General features: G+C 44.4%; 1 protein-coding gene across 1 annotated transcript in view; it reads right to left on the bottom strand.

Annotated features, from left to right (window-relative positions):
- ZNF704 (zinc finger protein 704) overlaps positions 1-23,225 on the bottom strand; it is a 657,857-nt gene that overhangs the window by 136,316 nt on the left and 498,316 nt on the right. The window lies entirely within an intron of this gene.

Below are 23,225 nucleotides of genomic sequence, written 5' to 3'. Positions count from 1 at the left end.
CAAGATCAAGGGTCGCTGGTTGGCTATTCGGGTGCAAATAGGTACATGTCATCTCACAATAGCCTTACTGTATGCCCCAAAAGAACACCAGGAGGACTAGCTAAGGTCCTTTTTTTTAACTTTATTTATCCTTTTCACATAGAAATACAATGACATAATGTTTGTTACATAGCATTGCAGATAGGCGATGACAACATGGAGAGCATGCATACAAGATACGGCCTAACACATTGTGCATTGTAGAGACTACCATGAGGCAGAAGACTGTACATACGGAGAAAGAGGGGGGGGGGGAATCAATCGCTGACACGGCGGCATATATGCGGTGGAACTAACCATCAGATTTGCATAGGGGACAATGAGAAAAAAACATCAAGACATCAGAGGACAGAGCATCAATCAGAACGTTCGCAAATCATGTATAACTTCAAGACTCCTCAGCCAATTCACTCGGGAACTATGCCATTCTCTGGCTGAGACAGGCGTTCAGCAGTAATCTTGGTAATGTAGGAACGGTATGGACCCCAGATGTTCACCGGTCTGGACGCACTAGGGACTTGAGCAGAATATTCTTCACAATTAGTGTTACAAAAGGCCATGCTTGCAAGCCATGATTTCAACTTCGGAGGTCGTCTACCACCCCATAGCAAAGCGACATCCCTCTTAGCTAACAAAAAACCCAGTGCAGCAAGCTTTTTAACAGCATGAGGGAAATTGGAAACATAGCCCAGCAACGCAACTTTGGGAGTGGGAATCAGGTTCATCCCTAAAATATCACTGAGGGTCCTGTGTATCTGAGACCAATAGTCATGAAGAAGGGGGCAAGTCCAAGAGAGGTGGGCAAAATTGGCATAGGGGGCCTTGCACTTAGGACAGTGGTGGGGACGACTAGGGTCAATTCTGTGCGAACGTGCTGGGGTATGGTACAATCTGCGGAGAAACTTAAAATGGAGGAGTTTATATCTACTGTTTAGGGAAACTTCTTTCGTAGCTTACAGCATTGTTCCCATTGGTCGTCTGTGATAGAATTACCCAGATCTTCTTCCCACGCGGCACGAACCCTGGAGTCAAAAACGGGAATTGAGTCACTACACAGTTTGTATAATTTAGAGACCATGTGTGCTCCCGAAGGGTGCTGGATAAGGAGCGTGAGTGGGGGTGTAGGGTCCGGAGCCAGTGGGAATGTGGTAAACGAGGCGCGTAGCATGGATCGCAACCGGGTCAAGATGAAGGAATCCATGAACGAGCGTTCAGTGAATCAGGAGTCTGCAGAAATGGAAAAAGCGTGACCCTCAGGGAAAAGGTCGCCGATGGTATGAATGCGGAATTTCCCCAATGTGTTTTTGACGACTAATTCCCCCGTAATCGGGAACCAAGTATCATTGGGCAGTGGAAGGGCCGGTGAATACAGCTGGGCGAGGCCCAGTAGTCTGCGCAGTCTGTCCCAGGCCCGGCAGGTTGTCGAGAAAGTCTGTATTTATTTATTTATTTTAAAGGTTTTATATAGCGTTGGCTAGACCCGGAGGTATCAGAGCGCTTTACATGAGTATCAGATCATAGTTACAGGTTACATCATTACAAAGGTTACACAGTTATTAGAGCATGGCAACATAGTTACTTGTAAGATCGAGATAAACAATAAGCACACATATTTAAGGGGAAAAGCAGGCAAGGGAGAGATTCAAGGGAGGGGGGTAGGAGCAGGGGAAGAAAACAGATAATGAAGGTGGGAAATGTCCCAAGGGTCGCGTGGGAAGCCCGTGGGGAGGATAACGGAGAGGAGTCTAGGAAGAACCAAATCCGCTTCAGGTTTCAGATATAAGATGCGAGCGTCTGGGTGGAACCAGGGGTATGCGTAGGAACATTGTGCTATTAAGAAATAGAGGTAAAAATCAGGGACCCCGAATCCTCCTCTTTCATATGGAAGAGTCAGCACTCGCTAGTTGACACGTGGAGACCTGTCTCCCCACACTAGGCGCAATAACAAAGAGCGTAGCTGAAAAAAAAAGATTTTGGTGAGCGGGATCGGGATATTATTGAAAAGCTATAAAAATCGTGGAAGGACAATCAATTTAATGATAGCAATACACCCTGCCATAGATAATGGAAGACGTATCCAGCTCTCTATCTGGCTCCAGCATACTGATTGCACTACCATAGTTCAATCTGATCATGGTGGAGATATCTAGATGAATATGCACACCCAAATATTTAACCGACACTTGACACCACTCAAGGGGGAAGGAGCAATTCCAAGCAGCCGTGCTAGGGGTAAGCGGAAAAATAACAGATTTATGCCAGTTGATGTGAAGGCCAGAGAATTTGCCAAAGCGAGTTATTTCCAAGATAAGAGGCTCAAGATTAATGTGGGGCATCCTGACATATAAAATCGTATCGTCCGCATACAGTGAAATCAGGAGGGAGGCGGAATTGTAGCCCCGGTGTAGATGATTTTCTTGGAAATGACGGACCAGAGGATCCATCGCCAGAATGAAAAGCAATGGGGACACAGGGCATCCCTGGCGTGTGCTGCGAGATAAGGAAAAAGGCTCGGTGATGGTGCCTTTAAGACGTAACCTGGCCGTAGGCGCAGTGTATAATAGAGCCACTGTAGAGACAAAACATTCCGGCATGCCCATGTGCCTCATAATGGACAAGAAGAAGGGCAACTCGAGGGAGTCAAATGCATTCTCCGCGCCAAGAAGGACAGCGGCGGCCGGAGTGGAAGGGTCAATTCTATGTAATACCGTAAACAGGGTCCTCAAGTTCAGAGAAGTTGAACGATGCGGCACAAAGCCAGACTGCGCTGGGGAGACGATAGCCTCTATCAATAGTGAAAGGCAGATAGCAATAACTTTAGCCAGAATCTTATAGTCGAGGTTTAATAAAGAGAGAGGTCTGGAAGAGCTGCATAATTTGGAGTCCCTACCCAGCTTGGGAAGCAGAATAATGACCGCTTCTCTAAATGTGGGGGGCAAGCGGCCCGCCTCCAGTGCCTCGGCATATACCTCTACTAGCCGAGGGACCAATATCTCCTTGTAGGCCTTATAAAACTCGGCGGAAAAACCGTCTAGTCCGGGCGCCGAAGAACCCCTCAACGCATCAATAGCCTTGATTATGCTATCTTGCGTAATGGGGAAAGCTAGAAAATCTTGCATGTGTTTTTCCAGATAGACCATTGCAATCTCGGCTAGGTAGTCACCCTGATCCTGCAGGTTTCCCTTTAATTTGGTCGTATATAGAGTTGTGTAGTAGGACAGGAAAGTGTTGCAAATTTCCGGAGTGGTATGGAGCAGATCACCCTGTGGTCCTACAATTTCGGTGATGTAAGATGTGTTATAAGGAGGGCGAAGCAGTTGAGCCAGTAATCTACCTGGTCTTTCACCCTCGCCGTATCTGCGCGCTACGGATTGCTTGTTATGGAACCACAGTTCCCTGTCTGCCTCATCTCTAAATTCCATCATTAGTGTCAAACATGGAGGGAGTCAGCAATATTTCTCTATCTAAATCGGCAATGTCTCTTTCAACTCTGGCCAGTGTGGATCGAATATCCCTCAACACTCCTGCTTGTTTGGCAATGCAAACTCCACGAATATACGCCTTGAATCCTTCCCAAAGAACCGCCCAGGTATCCACCGACCCAGTGTTGAGTTCGAAATAGTCCTTGATTGCTTGTCTAACCTCCTCAGTAAAAACAGGGTCTAGTAGCGCCTTCCCGGGAAACCACCACTGCCTCTCATATCCACCCAGTCTGGGGATATTTAGTTTAAGAACAATGGGAGAGTGGTCCGAGAGCGTGCGTGGGAGTGTGAGGAGGCCTTCCACCCAACCGGCGACCCCAGGAGAAAGGAGCCAATAATCTATTCTGGTCCAAGTATTGTGAAACCCTGATTGATCGGTAAAGTCAGGGAGGTGTGGGTGTAATCTCTCCTCAATGTCAATTAATGAAAAGTGAGCGCATAGGTCAAGATGAACCGGGTACGATCAAGGTTTCGCATCAGGGGAAAAGGATGTACTGTCTCTAGTAGGGTTCATTAATAAATTAAAGTCACCCCCGATAATCAACATCCCAGGTACGAGTGTGAGCAGACGCACCTGCAGGTCATGGAAAAAAGAAGGGGAGTCAACATTAGGGCCATAGGCCCCGACAAGCGTGATTTTGTGTCCCATAAGAGTCCCTGTGACAATCAGATAACGGCCCTCCCCATCAGTCATGATCTTGGACAGTACGAACGGGACCCGTTTATGTATTAATATGGCCACTCCTCTGGAATACCTACTGTAATCAGAAAAAAAGCGATGAGAGCCCCAGCTCCTGCCAATGTGGGAGGAGTCAGTAGAGGACAAGTGCGTCTCCTGCAGGAAGACTATATCAATGTTGTGTCTAACGATGTAGTTTAATACCTGTTTGCATTTTTTAGTATTATTCAGCCCACGAACGTTCCAAGACATCAGTGAAAGCCCGGAAGGCCCGGGCTGTAAGCCTAGCTTGACCATTGAGGTTCTGTGAATTCTGAACCCGTGGGTTCCATTTTGTGTATGGCAGCCATTTTGTGGTTGCCCTCACATAGGCCATGATTGTGGCTGAAACCAGTCTTTTAAGGACATGTAGACCTTAGCTTGAGTTCATGCTGACTCCTGTTTGACCTGAGTGAACTGACCCTGTTGCCTGAAGCTGACCTTGTTAAACCAGTTCCTGCCCTTTAGCTGATCAAGATTGAGGATCAAAGCACAGGACATTGTAGAGTTTGGTATGCACACACACACCCCTATACTGCTTCTTATCTGTTTTCTGTTCCTTCTTTTATGGTCTGTTTATGATATGGGTTGTGGTCCTTTTATTATGGGTGTGTCCCGGCTTGTGTAAGAAGGAATGTTAGGTATTTGGCATGCTTGCAAAAGCTAGGACTGCCCCTTACTTGTATGCTGAAGTTTGCATATAAAAGGCCCCTGTTTTCTGTATTCCTCAGACTACCTCATTCAGTTGCTACGGCTTCTGTGTGACGTGGCCTCACTTATTAAATTTAATAAAGATGTCTTTTCATATTTTCAGCTTCTGTGCCAAGTTCTTTTTTTTTATTAGTAAGTATTCCCTGAGAATGAAGATTTCAGTTCTTCAAATGGCGCAGCCAACGTGGGCTTCATCAGAGAAGTGACTTTCTGTGGGAGTGATCTTGTCAGAAGACTGAAATCTACTGAGGAGAACAGGACGGGACTCTACTACTCTGTGAACAGGAATTCTGGAGATTCTCTGTTTCTGCAGCCCAGTATATTTCTGCTCTTCCTGATTTTGATCCTCCACATGATGTCACTCCTGACTGAGAACCTTTTTGACGTGAGTATTCTAAAAAAGACCGTTAGGTCATGTAGAACTTGACAGTTAGAATTTGGATAACCTTTTGATTAGTAAGAATAAGAAGTACAAGTGGGTCGCTCCCACGACTTTGTTTGGTTTCTTGGTTTTGATTTGGTTATTGCATTTACCAAAGCCGAGGGGCTCGTATATTTGCGAGTGTATTGGTAGAGATAACCCCTTGAAGTTTGAAGCTAGATTAGTGAGCTATAAGATGCCTGGTCTTAGCAAATTTAGTACTGTAGCTTTGGAACTTTGGAATTTGTGTTGGCCAACTTTGGATTTGTATAGGTTTGTATATGTGAATTGCAATTTGTGTAGGCAGGTAATGAGGAGATATTTCTCCATTTGGTTTAGTTGAACGGTGCACGTACGAAAAGTACCTTAAGCACCACTTTGATTATAATACTTGCGTATTCCGCAGTATTTTTTGGCATGCCTGTTCTCAAGCTCACATGGAAAAATGTGTTGCTTTTTTGGAAGGTACCATAGTGTGATGTGAAGTAAATTAGCCGCCCCCCCCAAGCGGGAAATATCTAAATAGGTTTAGATTTACAAACATATTTCTTCCTTGGTGATTTTGTATCCCCAGGGAATTAAAATATGGACATAATACATACAAGGATCCTGTGTTCTGTGCAATTTTATAAATGAAGATATGCAGAGCGATTTTTGGTGTTCTGCTAGCCAAAGCTAGTGAATTGAGTGTATTTTCGCTTCTTGGATGTACATCAGTCTGTTGGGCTGTTTTTGCAGTCTTTTGGAACACTACTGATAAGCGTTTCTTATAAATATAACTTACAACTAGTATTTGCAAATGGTTTGGTTTAAGTACAGTTTGTGGGCTGTCCTTGGTTTCTGTCCTGAGTATTGAGTTATGGGTTAAATGTGTGTTTAAATGTCTATGTGGTTTTCCCATTAGTGCAACTTCTGTAAGTTAATTGCGATGGCGCTATTTATGAAATGCATGGCTAAAAGCTCGCTGTATTGTGTGTCCTGAGTGTTTCACCCCTTTCTGTTTATGTCTGAAATGAGCTCAAATGTGTGTTTGTGGTTTTTTATGTTTTCAGTCTATTAAGCAAAATTTCTAAATGCTTAAAAAAAAATTTTAAATTCACATTCACTAGGAATAAAAAGGTCCCCAAAAATGAATGGTGTGTTTTTGTAGAAAAACCAACTTATATCATTTCTTCATTATTTTGTATTACAGGAAGACATTTCAATTAAGGGTTTCCTCTCTTTAAGCATACGCATATTCTTGGCTCTGTTGCTAAATAAAAAGTGTCCTTTTTAGAAAGAAAAATGTAGCGCCAAATTTTGTCATGTTTCAAGTTAGGCTTCTGTGCTTAGGCTTATAAATGTATGCGTCTAAAATGATAGGCAAGGGTGCAGCTTGCTTTTATATGTGAAATTAGCAAAAATGATTGGGTATATTAAAAATAATTATTAATTATGAAAAATAATTATTAAAAATAAGTGCTACAAAATTCGTTTTTTACTATTCATGAAGCTTAATGCTCATACTGTGACCTCCTAGCATTATAATTTGATTTGAGTTGTGTTGCACTGCATAATAAGGACATTAGCATATAACATCTTACCTAGCGCAGGCGTAAAAAACTCATTTTTCTAAGGATTTACATGGGATATGTCTAATGTCCAATCTCTGTAATTTGTAAAGAACATTCTGAGGATGATTAATATGTATCACAAGTATAGGATATTTATTTTTAAGTGCCCCAAACATCAAAGTCGAATTTGGGTATAATAGACCATTTAAAACAGCATTCTTGCCATTTATGATAGCTTTAAAGTGTTTTAGGCTTCAGTAGATGCATACATTTAGGTATAATACAAATTTGTAGACTGTCCCCATTTGGGGTTTGCTTTTAAATGACCCAGTGAGATCCATTTAAGGTTGATGAAATGATTACCATTGCAATAAGCATTTGTTCTAAAAACTGGTATGTGTGTTATTAGGTTCTGTGAATTATTCACAGTAAATGTTGTTTAATAATCTGGGAATGGAGGAGGAGCTTAGCCTGCAACCATGATGGCCGCCTGATCCCTCGGCTCCGCCGACCCTCTCGCTTTCCCTCCGAAGGGCTGCTGATCCTGCCTGTTATCCTGTACCCGCGCAGATGTTTCGGACTCGGGAGACTGTCCTGGTGCCAACGGTGCGCTCCCCGGCGTGTTTACTGCAGCGGAGGCAGAGAAACGTCCTTGTCCCGTTCTGGGCGTGATGGCGGCGTCCCCGTCTTTGTCCGGTGAGGACGGCTGATCCTGAGTGCCGCACCCGTGCTCACTTCCGACGGTCGACTGGCGGGGAGCGGCTGCTGTACTGCTCCTCACGCCGCAACGTTTCATCCCGCCTGGCTCCCTCCACGCTTGCAACACTGTTTCTGCGACCAGTGCTACAATGTCTCCTTCCCCCAGCCGATAGCCGACGTTTGATGCTTCTTTGTTTGCCAGCAACGCTGTGGGTGCCATCTTGGACCGCGCACTCGATACTTGCATCTACCGACGCGGGGCTGCTTTGCTGGTGTATGTGACAACTGGCGCTGCACCGCAAATGAGTGCGGTGTTCTGCCGGATTGCGTGACCCCCGGGCCCCCGATATTGTTGGCTCTGCGGAATGCTGGCTGCCTATGCACGATGGATGTCTCTGACCGGTGTTGTGATCAGACCTGTTCGGCTGTGCCCCGAGTGCGGGACGCTGCTGCATCTACCTCACCTGTGGCGTCTCTAACGTTTGCTGATGTTATGAGCGCTTTGAGTACTTTGCGCACTGCCCTATCTACCACTGCTCGGGACCTGGGGGACCGCCTTGACGCCATTCTGTCCGTTGTGGAAAAGTAAATTTTGCCATGTTCTGTGTCCCTACGCCTCATCCATCATATGTTATGTGTGCATGACCAATATGCATATGTTATTCCCCATTTCTGATTAAAGACGCAATTACAGTTGTGTCCACCTCTAGTATGTTAGTTTCCAGTCCTCGTGAATACTACGAATATCAGGCCTATGTAAGTAATGTTGCCACGTTTTTCAGTGTGCACGTTATTCAATTATAAAGTCCCCGTTTCCAGGCCTCAAAAGGGCCCGGACCACAGATTCAGCTCCTGTCTCCTGAAAGCCTCGCTGAGGAGCGATACAGCCCCCACCTGTATCCTCGACCCTTCACTTACTTCCTGCCTTGCAGTGCCCGGTGCACCCCGGCTCTGCCTCTGAGTCTGCCAAAAGTATGTTATAGTTCCTGCTATCAGTTCAGTCCTCCTCCTCTGCATTCCTAAGCTACTGAACTGCATCAATAGTTTCCGTCATTGTCTAGCCTTCTCGTCTCCACGTTAGAGAAATACCGTATTTAATGGTCATTTAATATTCTTCACGCACTACATGTAGAATAATGCATGGTCCAGTCTTCGAATCAAGTTAGCTTTTCCCCTCATGACTTCTAGTTTATATCAACATGTTCCCTAAACATCAGATACCAGATAGGGTTTAGGTACATGTCGCTCCGACCCTCCAGACTTTAGTCTCTGCTCCTAGCACAGAGTTCGTAGCCCCCAGCTTCTCCTAGTAACACGTCATTGCCAGTTTTCGCGCACCATTAGGTTAGAGGTCCCGGCTCCTTAGGTAGCCCCCTCCAAAGTTTCCGCCCATTCATGACATATTCTGTTACGTTTACACCACATGTCTATGTATACGCCCAGTTACACCTCTTATTTCTCTTATCTCTCGCGACTGCTACGCGTCACGCCTTCTACTCCACCTACTGTTACGCCCACTGCAATGTGATGCTATGTGTTTGCGCTATGTATATAAGTCAATGTTTTGTTATTAAATGTTAGCGCGCTCATCCCAGACCTAGCCCCAGCAGCTGCTGGGCCTCTTTTCCCCTGCTGGGCCCCAGTTGTCCTGCTGGGCCCTGTCATTCTGTTCCTATGCAGGTTGTCCTGATCCTGTCCTTATGCTGTAATAAACCTGCAGAAACTCCTACTACCTCGAATCTTGACTCTTATTTATTGAGCTATCTGTTATGCTATAAGTCTAGTCAAAAATAGGGTATTATTTATTTATTTACCACATAATGGCGCCCGAACAGGGACTTGCCCTTTCCCCACGCGTCGGTGAAGCCACGCCGACCCCCTGACCCTCTGCAGTCGTGACGGAACCATACCGTGCACTGGCAGATATTTCTGCTCCAAGTATCCCTCAGGCCCACGGAGGAGACGGAGGAGGCGGTCCAGCATCCGAACGAGACGGTGGAGGAACGCGGCGAGTCCCGACCAGAGCCCAAGCCGAGAGTCCAAGGTCCGAGGTATCCGGAGGCCCACCCGTAACTGAAGTCCGAAGTCCGAAGTTCGTCGTCGTAGTCCAGTCCCGTCCGAGGCCTTCCGTTCCGTGCTGCCCGGTGAGTACCATTGCTGGGGTAGTGTCTAGACAGGGTCAGTCTAAATTGACTCCTGGTCCGTGGGTTGGTGGTACCCAAGCCCACAAACGAAGTGTTCACCTAGGTGGATACGGGTCTTGATGCGTTCCTTTATGGGACCGGTATGTTCCGTACTGTTACAGCAGTGCATCCAGTAACTCTAGTCTGTTCCGTTCTCGAGAATTCTGTTCTGTTTCTGTTTTCAGTATTTTCAGGTAGTATTCTGTTCGAACTGTTATTTATAATGTTGTTTAATGTATTTTCAACGTTGTGGTATGCCTGAATTGTTTTCCCAATTGTTATTGTTTTTCGTGTATTGTATTGTGTTCCGATTCAAGTTTAGAATGCCGCTCTTTTCCAAGTTACGTCAGTTAAAAACTAGAAAGGGTCTGCTGGAAGCAGCAGTTCCTGTTCCGCCTAGGGACAGTCCAGGTCACTTTATGTATCAGAAACATGGCATAAGCGCCATATTGTATCTAGATTTATGGGTAGAGTATACCAAACAGTTAGAAGAAAAGTATAGATGGCCCGTATCGGGTACATGGGATGCCGAATGTATCATGCGAGTAGAAGAAGCATTATGGAAAAAGAAAGCCAGACAGTCACAGAAAGATGCCATCGAGTTATGGCGTAAGGAAGCGCATAGAAGAACGGAAAAGGAAGTCAGAAAGTCAGAGTTAAGTAGAGAATCCCAAGAACGAGCCCAAGAAAGAGAATTAATCGAGATAGGCGAACAAGTCAAAGCCGAACAGTCAGACAGACAGAGGCATGCCCTTATTAAGGGTATGTATCCTCTCCTTGCCGAAGGTTTGCCAAAAGCGACCCCAGAGGCACCCAGTAATTTCCCGCCACCATTAGTTCCGACCAAGCTACGTCACAAACCGACCGCAGCTGATATTTTTATTTCGTCCTATTTGGACGACACAGTTCCAGAATATGCAAATCCAGTTCGCGCTCCACCTGTCCCTGTAAATCAGGCACTTCCCGTTCCTCCAGACACCGGAGTACCTGTTACGGTACCCCCGGGTCAGCCTGTCATACAAGTTCAGCCCACGTTACAATTACCGACCCTGCAAGCACGAAGAATGTCAGTCGACGATTCCAGTCTAGGGGCCGCAGGAGGAGGTCCTCCTCAAACCCCACCGCCACACAAGCGTTTATCAGCACTCGAATTACATGCTCAAGCATCACAGCGTACTCCTAAAAGTAATAAGTCTGTTACAGAAATCAGACAAGCCCTTGCCGAATGTGTCTATGACACAGTCCCAGGCGAGTATAATATGGTTTTATATTCCGTACGCGTAAGAAGGGTGACCGAGTATCTAGTCACCTTACCAAATATGAAAGAAGATCTAGACAGAATATATCGTTTCATCCGTACAGGGGATGATCCAGAAAGTATTGGCGAGATTATGTCTCAAAGGAAAGCCGAGATTCAGCTCATGGTGTTAAAGTTCCTGATCAATTGTCTAATAAGAGAACAAGATTACCCGTCTAAAGATCCAGCCGAAATGAGAATTCTAACAAGGTGGAGTGATAATATAGCCGAGGGTAAGCACAAGACCATTAGTGCCATGGAAAGTATGTACAAGAAAATTCGTAAAGAAATAATAAGGTTACACGAACAGCGTAAAGCAGCACAAGTAAGCGAGAAAGAAAGTATCTCTGATCCTGAAGAGGAAGACGAGAATCCCGCCAGAATAGCGTATGTAGGAAAATCCAGATTTCCAGATCGCCATGTACGTCCAGAACCTAAGTCTATTTTTCATCATCCAGCACCAGAACAAGGTTCCCTAGAACAAGTATTTCAAGCTACCGATCACATCCTGAAATCACGAGTCGGTTACAGCGAATTAAGTACCATGCACGAACAAGAACTAGCCCGATCAGCAGTCCGATGGATTACTGATTCTACCACTTTTCCAGACGAAATAGTGGCACAAATGTTTCTGAAACTGCCCCCAGCCGAGCAACGACTGGTGGGTATGTATATGATCCAGCACCTCATTACTCTGTATGAGGGTCAACATTCTGATCCAGGCCCGTTACATGATATCCTGAACGAGTTACTCCAGTACAGATGGAGAGGTCTAGGTACCGATTTAATTAGTGTCATTCTAGAACAGCGCCACAAGTATAGAACGTTCCTGAACCCGCATTTTGTTCATGTCTCACCCCCAGAAAGTAAACCATTCTACATAGACAGACAGAATCCGCTACGAGAAGTCCACCCAGTCCAAGGGGCGGGTGGCGTAATGCAACGAGTGTTTGTATACACTCCGATTTCAAAGATGGAACTTCTTGAAATGAAGAAATTAATTCCCTGTCATGACAAGGATCCAGCGGGGTTCCATAGAGAATTAAAAGACATGCTCCGTATGGGAGAATACACTTACCCAGATATCATTAAAATGTTAAAGGTCCTGCTACCCGCAGGGGTGTATGAAAAGTTAAAGGAAAAAGAATGGGAGGTGGGAGAGAAAAAGATCGATTGGACAGTTCTAGAAGCTGAAGACAAGGCACGAGTACCAGGTACCGGTCTTGGAGATAAATGTAAAGAATTACCAGAATTATTGATTCAAGTTTTACCCAGATTATTGACAACTAGGAAAGAAGACTGGGATGCAATCTCAGCCTGTAAACAGAAACAAGATGAAGACATTAGTGATTTTTATTCTAGATTTGAGAAATGTTTCAGTATTAACAGTGGTCTCAAGACAAGTAGTGAGTCATACCCTCATCTTTTTGTTACCAAATTAGTCGAGAATTCAAGTCCACAAATTAAAAACCGAGTTTTGAAAGTCGAAAGCACCTGGCAAGCAAATACTCCGTCCCAGATGCTCCAGATGCTCCAGTACCACCAGAATAGAATCAGAGAAGAGCAAGAACACGAAAGAAAACGTATGAAAGACACGAAAATGAAAGTGCTAGTGGCACAATCTATTCCTCAAGACAGTCAGAAGAGGGGTCCGAATCAAGCCAGTCACCCTGCGGCTCCCGTTAAAGGGAACTGCAATTATTGTAAACAGCCAGGTCATTTTATAAACGAGTGTGCAGTTCTGAAACACAACATAGCTACTGGTAAGACTAAAGAAAGACCACGTCCGCCGAGACAAGAACAAGTTTCACAGACTCCTCAGTCACAGAATGCACAACAGACAGTTACAGTACCGCAGCCTATTGCTGCAACACAGCACGTTACATCGCAGATGTACCAGTATGCACAGTCCGAGTATCCAGAGTATCAGTCATATTCATGAAACAGCCTAGAGAGGGAGGTAGGCTTGCCTCTCATCGAGATACCTGTAGACCAAGAAGGTCCCTATGTTCATAGTCAAGTATTAGGGAAAGACAGAAAGTTTTTGATCGATACAGGGGCAAGTAGGACCACAATTAGTCACGCCGAAGTTCCAGGGGCTCCGCTCTCAGGCTCAAGAAATGTTTCCCTTGGATTTTCAGGAAAACCCATAGTTAATGAAATATCTAAGCCAGTTACTCTAGAAGTAGGTCCATTGTCCCGTACTACTGATCTGTTACTTACTAAGTCATGTCCAGAAAATCTATTAGGTATTAAGACACTGAAAGAATTAGGTGCAGTTATTTGCTGTTCCCCAGAAGGAATACGTCTGTTCCTACGTGACTTTAAGGGTCACTATGTATTACGAGATTTTGATTCAAGATTGTCTAATGTTCCACAGCATTTATGGGCGCAAGGTCCAACTGATGTAGGTTACATGCAAATCACACCCCATCGTGTGACTCTCAAACCAGGTGTAGTGTTACCACGAATCAGGCAGTACAGATTGCCACCTGAGGCTGTAGCAGCCTTATCCAAAATTATTGACGAGCTCATGGCTCAAGGAGTAGTTGTAGAAACTGACTCCAATGTATGCAATTCTCCGATCATTCCAGTCATGAAACGTACTGATCCAAGTGCACCCCCAGTATATCGATTAGTGATTGATTTACGAGAGCTTAATAAATGTATTATTCCTCAGTACCCAGTTGTCCCAGACATTTCTTCCCTGTTAACAGCCATTGATTCCGAAGCCATGTTTTTCACTGTTATTGACCTCAAGAATGCATTTTTTAGTGTTCCAATTCATCCAGACAGCCAGTTTCTTTTCGGATTTTGTTTAAATGGAAGGAGCTATATGTTTACACGCGCTCCTCAAGGTTTCACAGAAAGCCCTAGTATTTACAGTCAAGCACTCAAGAGACAACTAGACAACATTCACATGCCAACTGACACTGCCCTGCTCCAGTATGTCGATGATCTACTGATCACAGCCCGTTCTGAACGTGCTTGCGAGCGAGCATCACTTACAGTTCTGTATTTTCTAGCCGAGATGGGGCACAAGGTGTCACCTTCGAAGCTTCAATTCTGTGTCCAGCAAGTGGTATACTTAGGACACTTGCTGTCCAAGAGGGGTAGGCAGTTGACACCCGACCGTATCCAGTTAATAGCGAGTCTTCCCCAGCCCAGAACCCAGAAGGAGGTACGTGCCTTTATCGGCCTTACTTCTTATTGTAGACAATGGATTCCCCAGTATGCATTTCTAGCCAAGCCACTGATACAGTTAACGACACAGGAGGCAGCCGTATCGACTGTCCTCCCTTGGACATCTGACCATACACTTAGTTTTAACGAGTTAAAGAAAGCCCTATGTCAAGCTCCAGTTCTAGCTACACCGAACTACAGTAAGCCTTTTACGCTTTTCGTTACTGAACGCGAAGGTACAGCATTATCTGTCCTCACACAAGATCAAGCAGGTCAATACAAGCCCTGTGCTTATTTTTCGAGCACATTAGATCCAGTCGCCCAGGCGTTGCCTGCGTGCCTCAAGTCAGTTGCAGCCACAGCACTAGCTATCAGACAAAGTGATTCTATAGTTTTAGGACATTCCCTGACAGTACAGGTCCCACATTCAGTAGAAGTTCTTTTAAACCGAACACAAACTCAGCACTTGACAATTGCACGTTTAACAGGTTATGAATTGACACTGTTCCAGCCACACATAGAAATTAGACGCTGCAACGTCCTGAATCCTGCTACACTGTTACCATCAGTTAGTTCAAATCCAGACACACATGATTGTGTGGAAGTAGTTAACATTACGACAAAGCCAAGACAAGACCTGACAGACATTCCGTTACCAGATCCTGACCTGACACTTTATGTGGATGGTTCATGTATGAGAACTAGTACAGGAGAACTAGTCGCCGCGTATGCAGTGACTACTGACACTGAAGTTATTGAAACACACCGTATTGACACCCTGTCCGCTCAAGCAGCAGAGCTAGTCGCTCTGACACAAGCCTGTATACATGCCAAGAACCTGAAGGTTAATGTTTACACAGATTCACGTTACGCATTCGGAGTTGTACACGACTTCGGAGTGCTCTGGCAGGAGAGAGGTTTTATGACTTCTCATGGAACCAAGATTCAGCATGGTCTCCTTATTAAAGCCCTGTTAGATGCCATACATTTACCGACATCTATTGCTATCATGAAGTGCAAAGCACATACGAAAGTCACTGACATTATTTCCCAAGGTAATGATTTAGCAGACCGCACAGCCAAGCTTACAGCACAGACTCCAGACATTCCAGTTAATCTGACACATACTCCAGATCCGATTACATGCATGACAGTTAAGGACCCTACTCAAGATGTCATAGATATCCAGTTACATGCTACCCCCGATGAAATCAAGAAATGGTCTGTACAAGGAGGGGTCCAGACAGATCAAGGATGGGTAACGAAGGGTAGAGCCACATGGTTTCTCCCCGATTCTATGGTTCAAGTCATTATCAATACCGCACATAGTCCAGCACATTTAGGAGAAAAAGCTATGTTAGACAGTATCCAGAACATTTGGTTCAACAAGCATTTACGAGCTGCAGCCAAGCAGAAAGTCCGTACCTGTATGATATGTTGCCAGTTTAATCCAGGTAAAAGTGTCCCGGTGGAACAAGGTGGTTTCCAGCCCCCTGACCACCCTTTTGAGGTCCTCCAGATGGATTATATTCAAATGGAGCGATGTCGAGGTTTCAAGTATGTCCTTGTAGTTGTATGCGCCTTGTCCAGATGGACAGAAGCATATCCAGTCCCAGATTACACAGCCGCGACCACTGCCAAGCAGTTGGTTCGTGAATTCTTCCCTAGATATGGACTCCCTAGAGTCGTATATTCTGATAACGGCCAGCCATTCTCATCTGAACTCATGAAACACGTTTCCCTTTTGTTAGGGTACCAGTGGAAGTTCCATTGTGTACGCCATCCAGAAGCAGCTGGACTAGTCGAAAGACATAATCAGACTCTGAAAATCCGTATAGCAAAAGTATGTAAAGACAAGGGTGTGGATTGGTTAGTAGCTTTGCCAGTCGCTCTGTTTTACATGCGTATGGTCGCACATTCCAGATCAGGTCTGTCCCCGTATGAGGTCGTATTCGGCCGCCCCCCTAACATGTGGGGTACTCCTAGACCCCGAAGTATTACCGATGTTTCATGTAATATGCTGACAGATTACCTAGCTTCCTTGATGTCTGCCCTCAACTCATGTCGTTCACAGGTTGCCGCCGCATTTCCAGACAATACCGAGGTGGCACCGCACGAGATCGTTCCAGGCTCCCTTGTGATGATCAGAAATTTCGACAGATCAAGTCCGCTGGAACCACGTTGGAAGGAGCCACGTCAGGTCCTCTTGACCACCCGAACTGCCGTCAAGTTGGAAGGCAGGAAGGGGTGGGTCCACCTTTCTCATGTAAAACTTTTCAAAGGATCGAAACCAGTCTTCAAAAACATTTCCAAGAACATTTCCCAGGATTCGAAGGATTGCCGGAACATTGTTTTAAAGGACTGTCCCGCACAAGACATTATTACAACCCCTCCCTTGTTAGAGAAAACTCCGCAACAAGAGTATAAGTTAAAGCTCAGGTCTAATAAGTCAGCCAGTTTGATTGTATAAGTCCTCCCCTAGGTGAAACGGTTAGACTGTTTCTGACATGTATAAAATAGACCCCCATAGTGAGAGAGTCAGTCAAAGCTCAATCAAATGTATCGTTTTTCTGAGTTTCGTATTATTTCTCAGCATAATGATTTCCTGCACTAGTTACGCACTTTTCCTGTGTTTTTCAGTTCCTCATGTAAATATGTCTGCTCATGCTACAGTAGAGCACACGTTTAGTGATCTGCCTCCTCACGAATATGCATACCGCCTCGCTATGCGTAATAACACATTTATCCGTATGTTACATTATTCACACCAGACCAGCAATGCCACTAATTGTTGGGTGTGTGGTCGACTCCCCCCTTTCCAGACACCGAAGGGAGTTCTGCCACTCTTTCCTTATCCATTCTCACACAATGGTTCGTGTGGAGCATGGTCCACGTTAACGTCATCCTCAACAGATATGTCTTTTCTTAACAGTACATGTTTTCCAGACAAGCAAGGTCTCCCCCACAGAACAGGTTTAGATTTAGAAAATGAAGTATATAATTTAGGAAATTATTCGTCGAATTTCATGGTCCTGAATGTTCAGTCTGATACTACTCCAGACTTACCTGCTATTTCAGTACTACCAGTCAAAGGCGAATTATGTGTCCGTAGTTATGGTTCTGTACATATAGGTCATAGTGAATGTACTACTGTTATCCAGTATAGTGACAGTGGGAAATCTATTTTCAAAGCTTCACGTCATTCTTATTTTATTTGTGGTCAAACTGCATATGTCCGTCTGCCCCTCGATTGGGAGGGAACCTGTTACATTGCTTTCCTACTGCCACCTGTTTTTCTAGCCCCACCTGACTATCATAGGAATTCTTTCTTAGTACACACTAGACACAAGAGAAATCTCCCGATTATCGATTATACTGAAACTGCCGCAGAGCAATTCATTGATATAGATAAAGGTGTTTTCCCTTATTTAGGCACAGTTGTAAATAGTAAGCTTATTCGTAGGTTAACAAGAACCCTTGAAGCAGTAGTAGATGAGACTGCCTCCGCTCTAGGTAACTTAACTGAAGAGCAATCCTTTATGAGAATTGTCGTTTTACAGAATCGTCTCGTCCTTGACGTCATACTGGCCGATAGGGGCGGGGCCTGTAGAATTCTCGGATCCAGTTGTTGTATTTTCATTCCTAATAACGCGCCGTCTGTTTATTCAGCTATAACCAGACTCCATAAGATTGCCCATCTGTTACACCAAGATCCAGGCACCTGGACATGGTCCGGTTGGTTCTGGAATATAATTTCCGCATGGGGTTGGAAAGTCCTGTCCTTTTTAGGTATTGCAGTAGCGACCATATTTAGCTGCTGCCTCTGTATACAATGTGGCCCTGCGATTTGCAGCATGTGTGCTACCTCTTGTATTCTCAGTCCCAAGCCCCGTTCTAAATCCCGTTCCAAGACAATTCGAGACGAGCAAATGATACTGTATGAAATGATAGATGGTATCATGAAAATTGATGTTTCCTGATGGAAACGTAGTGACAAGGAGGGAATGTGGAAAAGTAAATTTTGCCATGTTCTGTGTCCCTACGCCTCATCCATCATATGTTATGTGTGCATGACCAATATGCATATGTTATTCCCCATTTCTGATTAAAGACGCAATTACAGTTGTGTCCACCTCTAGTATGTTAGTTTCCAGTCCTCGTGAATACTACGAATATCAGGCCTATGTAAGTAATGTTGCCACGTTTTTCAGTGTGCACGTTATTCAATTATAAAGTCCCCGTTTCCAGGCCTCAAAAGGGCCCGGACCACAGATTCAGCTCCTGTCTCCTGAAAGCCTCGCTGAGGAGCGATACAGCCCCCACCTGTATCCTCGACCCTTCACTTACTTCCTGCCTTGCAGTGCCCGGTGCACCCCGGCTCTGCCTCTGAGTCTGCCAAAAGTATGTTATAGTTCCTGCTATCAGTTCAGTCCTCCTCCTCTGCATTCCTAAGCTACTGAACTGCATCAATAGTTTCCGTCATTGTCTAGCCTTCTCGTCTCCACGTTAGAGAAATACCGTATTTAATGGTCATTTAATATTCTTCACGCACTACATGTAGAATAATGCATGGTCCAGTCTTCGAATCAAGTTAGCTTTTCCCCTCATGACTTCTAGTTTATATCAACATGTTCCCTAAACATCAGATACCAGATAGGGTTTAGGTACATGTCGCTCCGACCCTCCAGACTTTAGTCTCTGCTCCTAGCACAGAGTTCGTAGCCCCCAGCTTCTCCTAGTAACACGTCATTGCCAGTTTTCGCGCACCATTAGGTTAGAGGTCCCGGCTCCTTAGGTAGCCCCCTCCAAAGTTTCCGCCCATTCATGACATATTCTGTTACGTTTACACCACATGTCTATGTATACGCCCAGTTACACCTCTTATTTCTCTTATCTCTCGCGACTGCTACGCGTCACGCCTTCTACTCCACCTACTGTTACGCCCACTGCAATGTGATGCTATGTGTTTGCGCTATGTATATAAGTCAATGTTTTGTTATTAAATGTTAGCGCGCTCATCCCAGACCTAGCCCCAGCAGCTGCTGGGCCTCTTTTCCCCTGCTGGGCCCCAGTTGTCCTGCTGGGCCCTGTCATTCTGTTCCTATGCAGGTTGTCCTGATCCTGTCCTTATGCTGTAATAAACCTGCAGAAACTCCTACTACCTCGAATCTTGACTCTTATTTATTGAGCTATCTGTTATGCTATAAGTCTAGTCAAAAATAGGGTATTATTTATTTATTTACCACACCGTGGAGCCCCCGACTTGCCGAATGGGTTTCACTGTGCAGTGCGCTTCGCCACACCCTGTGCTCCAATGCCGGGCTGCGCTTCCCCAGATCTGCGTGGTGCCCTTGGAGCACCCAGCTGTGATGTTGCCTGTCATGGTTAGGCTACAATGGAGTGCGCTATCTGTGCCGGGGCGCTGGCTGGGGGATGATCTTTGGACGCTATGCCGAACAAATCCTGTGTGTACTACTGACATGTTTCTCTGTTTTATCCTGGCTTTATTGCTCTTGTCTTGGCTGATCGCTCTTCGAGGGTTCCTGTTTTGTTCAGCCGACGACCGTGGGACATTGAAGTGGACAGACCTTGGTGGACAGTGCTCTTTATTGTGGCCGTCGTTTTGTCTGTTTTTTCCATCCACGAGGGTTACGCTGCGATGGTACCTCGTCGTCGTGCTCGACCGAAGGGGACAAGGTTGATGCTGTTTTTTCTCCTTTTTTGCCTTCTGCTGCCTGTTTTTTTGATTGGATAATGTTACCTGGACTGGGGAGTTAGCCGTTGGTTCTGTTTTGGGTTCCGGGGCCGGGGGGGTGGGGCTGCTGGGTTAAATGTGTCGATGGTTTTGTTTCCAACTGTTTAGCCCTCCTCCGATCTTCACCGATTCCCTTTTTCTTTTCTCTTTCTTATTTCTATATTTCGGGTCTTTTCGGGGCGACAGGCACGCTGCTGGGGGGGGGTGGCCGTAGCCTCTGCATGCGTGTAGGGTGGGGGGTATGCGTTTTCCCTATTCCTTTTTGGTTTCTATGGGCCTTTTCTTCCTTTCTTTCTTCTTCTTTTCTGCCTCCCTTTGGGTGGTGGGTGGGATCGCTGCGGGGTGGGTGGTGACCAGCGAGTGACATGCTGTGGGAATGTACATCCTTTTGTATTTTCGATAGGCCGCCATTTTGTATTAATCTTACGGCTTGCTGGATCTCTGTCGGTATCGCTCGCCCGTTTCTGTTTTGGACACTTTGTATGGACTTCGATCCTCCTCAACTCCTAATTTTTACGCTATACTATAAATTTAAAATGTAAACCTCTATGTATCCTGCTCCTCGGGCTTACCTATGTCCCTGGTGTACTATGGAATGATTATGCTTTGTTCTCATTTGTTTCCGAGTCGCCGTTTCAATTGCTGCTTTGACCTGCAAAATGTTGTGGCCGGCCGGATGGTTGTGGGCCCGTATATGTTTGCCAATAATACGAAATAAAGGTTTTCAAAAAAAAAAAATAATAATAATAATCTGGGAATGGAGATCATTTTTAGCGCCTGAAAAAGAGAAAATATTTTTCAAAATAGAGTGAATTATTGCAGGTTAGGAGGAATTAGGAAGGCTTTTCGCCTTTGTCAGCCTCAGAATGAGCAGAGGGTGGGGGCTAGAAGAAGCTGCAGCTGGCTCAAGTCACGCTGAGATGCTATCTTTGGTTTCCCTGTAAACAATGGAAGGAGGCTGTCATGTTGACATTTGTAACCTTTTAAATTAGGGACTTGTCTCTGTGAAATGCAGAATGACCTTGCTAAACAGGCCTCTAAAAGGAAGGGTTTCTGGTTTCTCCACAAAATTAAAGAACTTAATTCCAAAGGGAAAATATGAAACAGGTTTCTTTGAAAGTCCCAACACATGCTAAATGCTCTGCAGAAATGATATATCTCTGCCTCTAAAAAAATAATGTCTGCTAGTTGCTTTTATTTGACCGAAAATGAAGCATTGTATTAAGTCTTAGACAGAAAACAAGACAAAGCTTTTTATTGAAAATTTGAAGGCTACATGCCTAAGTGAGAACGAATTGTGGCGCAAAGATAACATGGAGTGTCAGTGAAAGAATTTTACTTTTGGAAAGTTAAAATAGCTTAATGTTGCAAGGTAACTGACAAGATGGTAACAGTTAAGTAATGGAAATTTATTTTTGTGGCTGTTAATGTGTATTATGTTTTGTCTTCTGATTAAAAGTTATAATTGATGTCTGTTTGTTATGAGAAATGTCTCTCTTTTGTGTGTTGTGTATATTTTTTTTGCTTCTGCCAACAGATCATTCATGGATTGTTCTGGGTGATTTTAAGGCTGACAAGACACGTGAGTTTGGTTGGTTAAAAAGGGATGTGTTTTTGCGTAGCCTTTGGGAAGAAATGTTCACGTGTTTTTTTTTAATGTTTGTGTATTTGGTCCTATCATGAATTGTTCCTGCGGGTCCTGTGTGTCAGAAGAGACATAGTGGGTTGTATTTGACAGCCAAATGTCCACTAAATGGTGATTGGCTGTCAAAAGGAGGGTGAGGATTTTAAACTTGACAAATTAAGAAGGCCTCAATAGTGGGTTTTGGGCTGCAGGTTCACAGTGCATAAAGTACAGGACTTGAAGTGGGTGCGTCACCGCTCATTTACATATGTTATTGTCTTGTCTATGTTTTTTGTGCTTGATATACAGCAAGTATATCTGATGGCTTGACATGTGCGTTTTGTGCGTTTTATTTTTGCATGTTTTTTGTTTTATGTTGCTGCTTTTAATACTATTACAAGTTTACCTGTGTTGTGAAGGGATATACATGACGATGTGTATCCTGCAAACAGTTGGGTAGATTTGCTTTGACACTAAATTTCACAGAAAAACAGACAACACTTCATCAGTGTATGTCAAATGTGGCTTTAATGGTATTTGAAGGAAAATAAAAAAGAGATATACAGAATCAAAGTGTGTCACATGCTGTTAGTCACGTACTGCCCCTCCGCTTAAGGAACAGGCAACCCTAAAATTATGTATCCTGAATTGGACGTAAGGATAAATTATAGATCTGTGACTTTTGTGCATGGTGACCTAATTTTTATATTACATTAGTCAGTTTTGTTCTGCTTCCTAAATAGTGTATGGCCTTGTACCATAAAGAAAACAAGGTTTCATTTTTTTCCCTGAAAAAGGAACTGGAACATTAGCTGAGATTACCGTATATGGTGTAGAGGCCAGCGGTAGAGCTGACTATCATGAACTATTTTGATTTTTATGTATCACCCCCACTCTTGGTGTTGTGTCACATGCCTGACTATCACCCAAGTAATTTCTTGTTCTTCCTATAGATTTTTCTTTTGTCACTTCTCCCCTGATTGATGTTGCATCGTCCCTAGTAATTGGGGATGTTAGCTGTGTCCTAGTCCCATTTTCCCTTTTCCATATTCCTTTCACCAGTTAGCCTTCTTTTATTATTATTATTGTATTAGGTTCACACTTCCAGATTGCAGTAATGTACCAGAGACCCCCTATATTATGTATAATTCCCTTTTGTATGACTAGACAGTTTTTAAAGAATTTTCTTTAGGCCTAACTCGATGTTTTTCAGTCTAACCGTCATGGTAGTAATGGACTGGTTAACTGACTCAATGCTATTATAAGACAAGTTTCCACATTTTGATTATTAGCCTGTGTATTGCGTAGTGCACTTGGTGCACAGTTATTAAAAGGGAGGTATCTATATGTCCCTGATAATCTATATTATGCAATTTTTCTTTTGAGATGTTCTAGATAAGAAATTTAGGAATACCTAGACTTAATCATGTCGCTATCTACCCTTAGATGGTGGAGGATATGCTCTCACACGGAAACCCAATTGAAGAGCCTAGAGGCACTGTTTTGCCTACTGCCTTTGTCTTTGTATTGCCTTTGAGAAATGACAGTGTATTCTAGACC

This window comes from Lissotriton helveticus, chromosome 4_1 (assembly GCF_964261635.1).
Source record: "Lissotriton helveticus chromosome 4_1, aLisHel1.1, whole genome shotgun sequence".
In the NCBI taxonomy this organism is placed as follows: domain Eukaryota; kingdom Metazoa; phylum Chordata; class Amphibia; order Caudata; family Salamandridae; genus Lissotriton; species Lissotriton helveticus.
The sequence above is the reverse complement of the archived record's forward strand: the minus strand, read 5'-3'. Positions and strand labels throughout refer to the sequence as shown.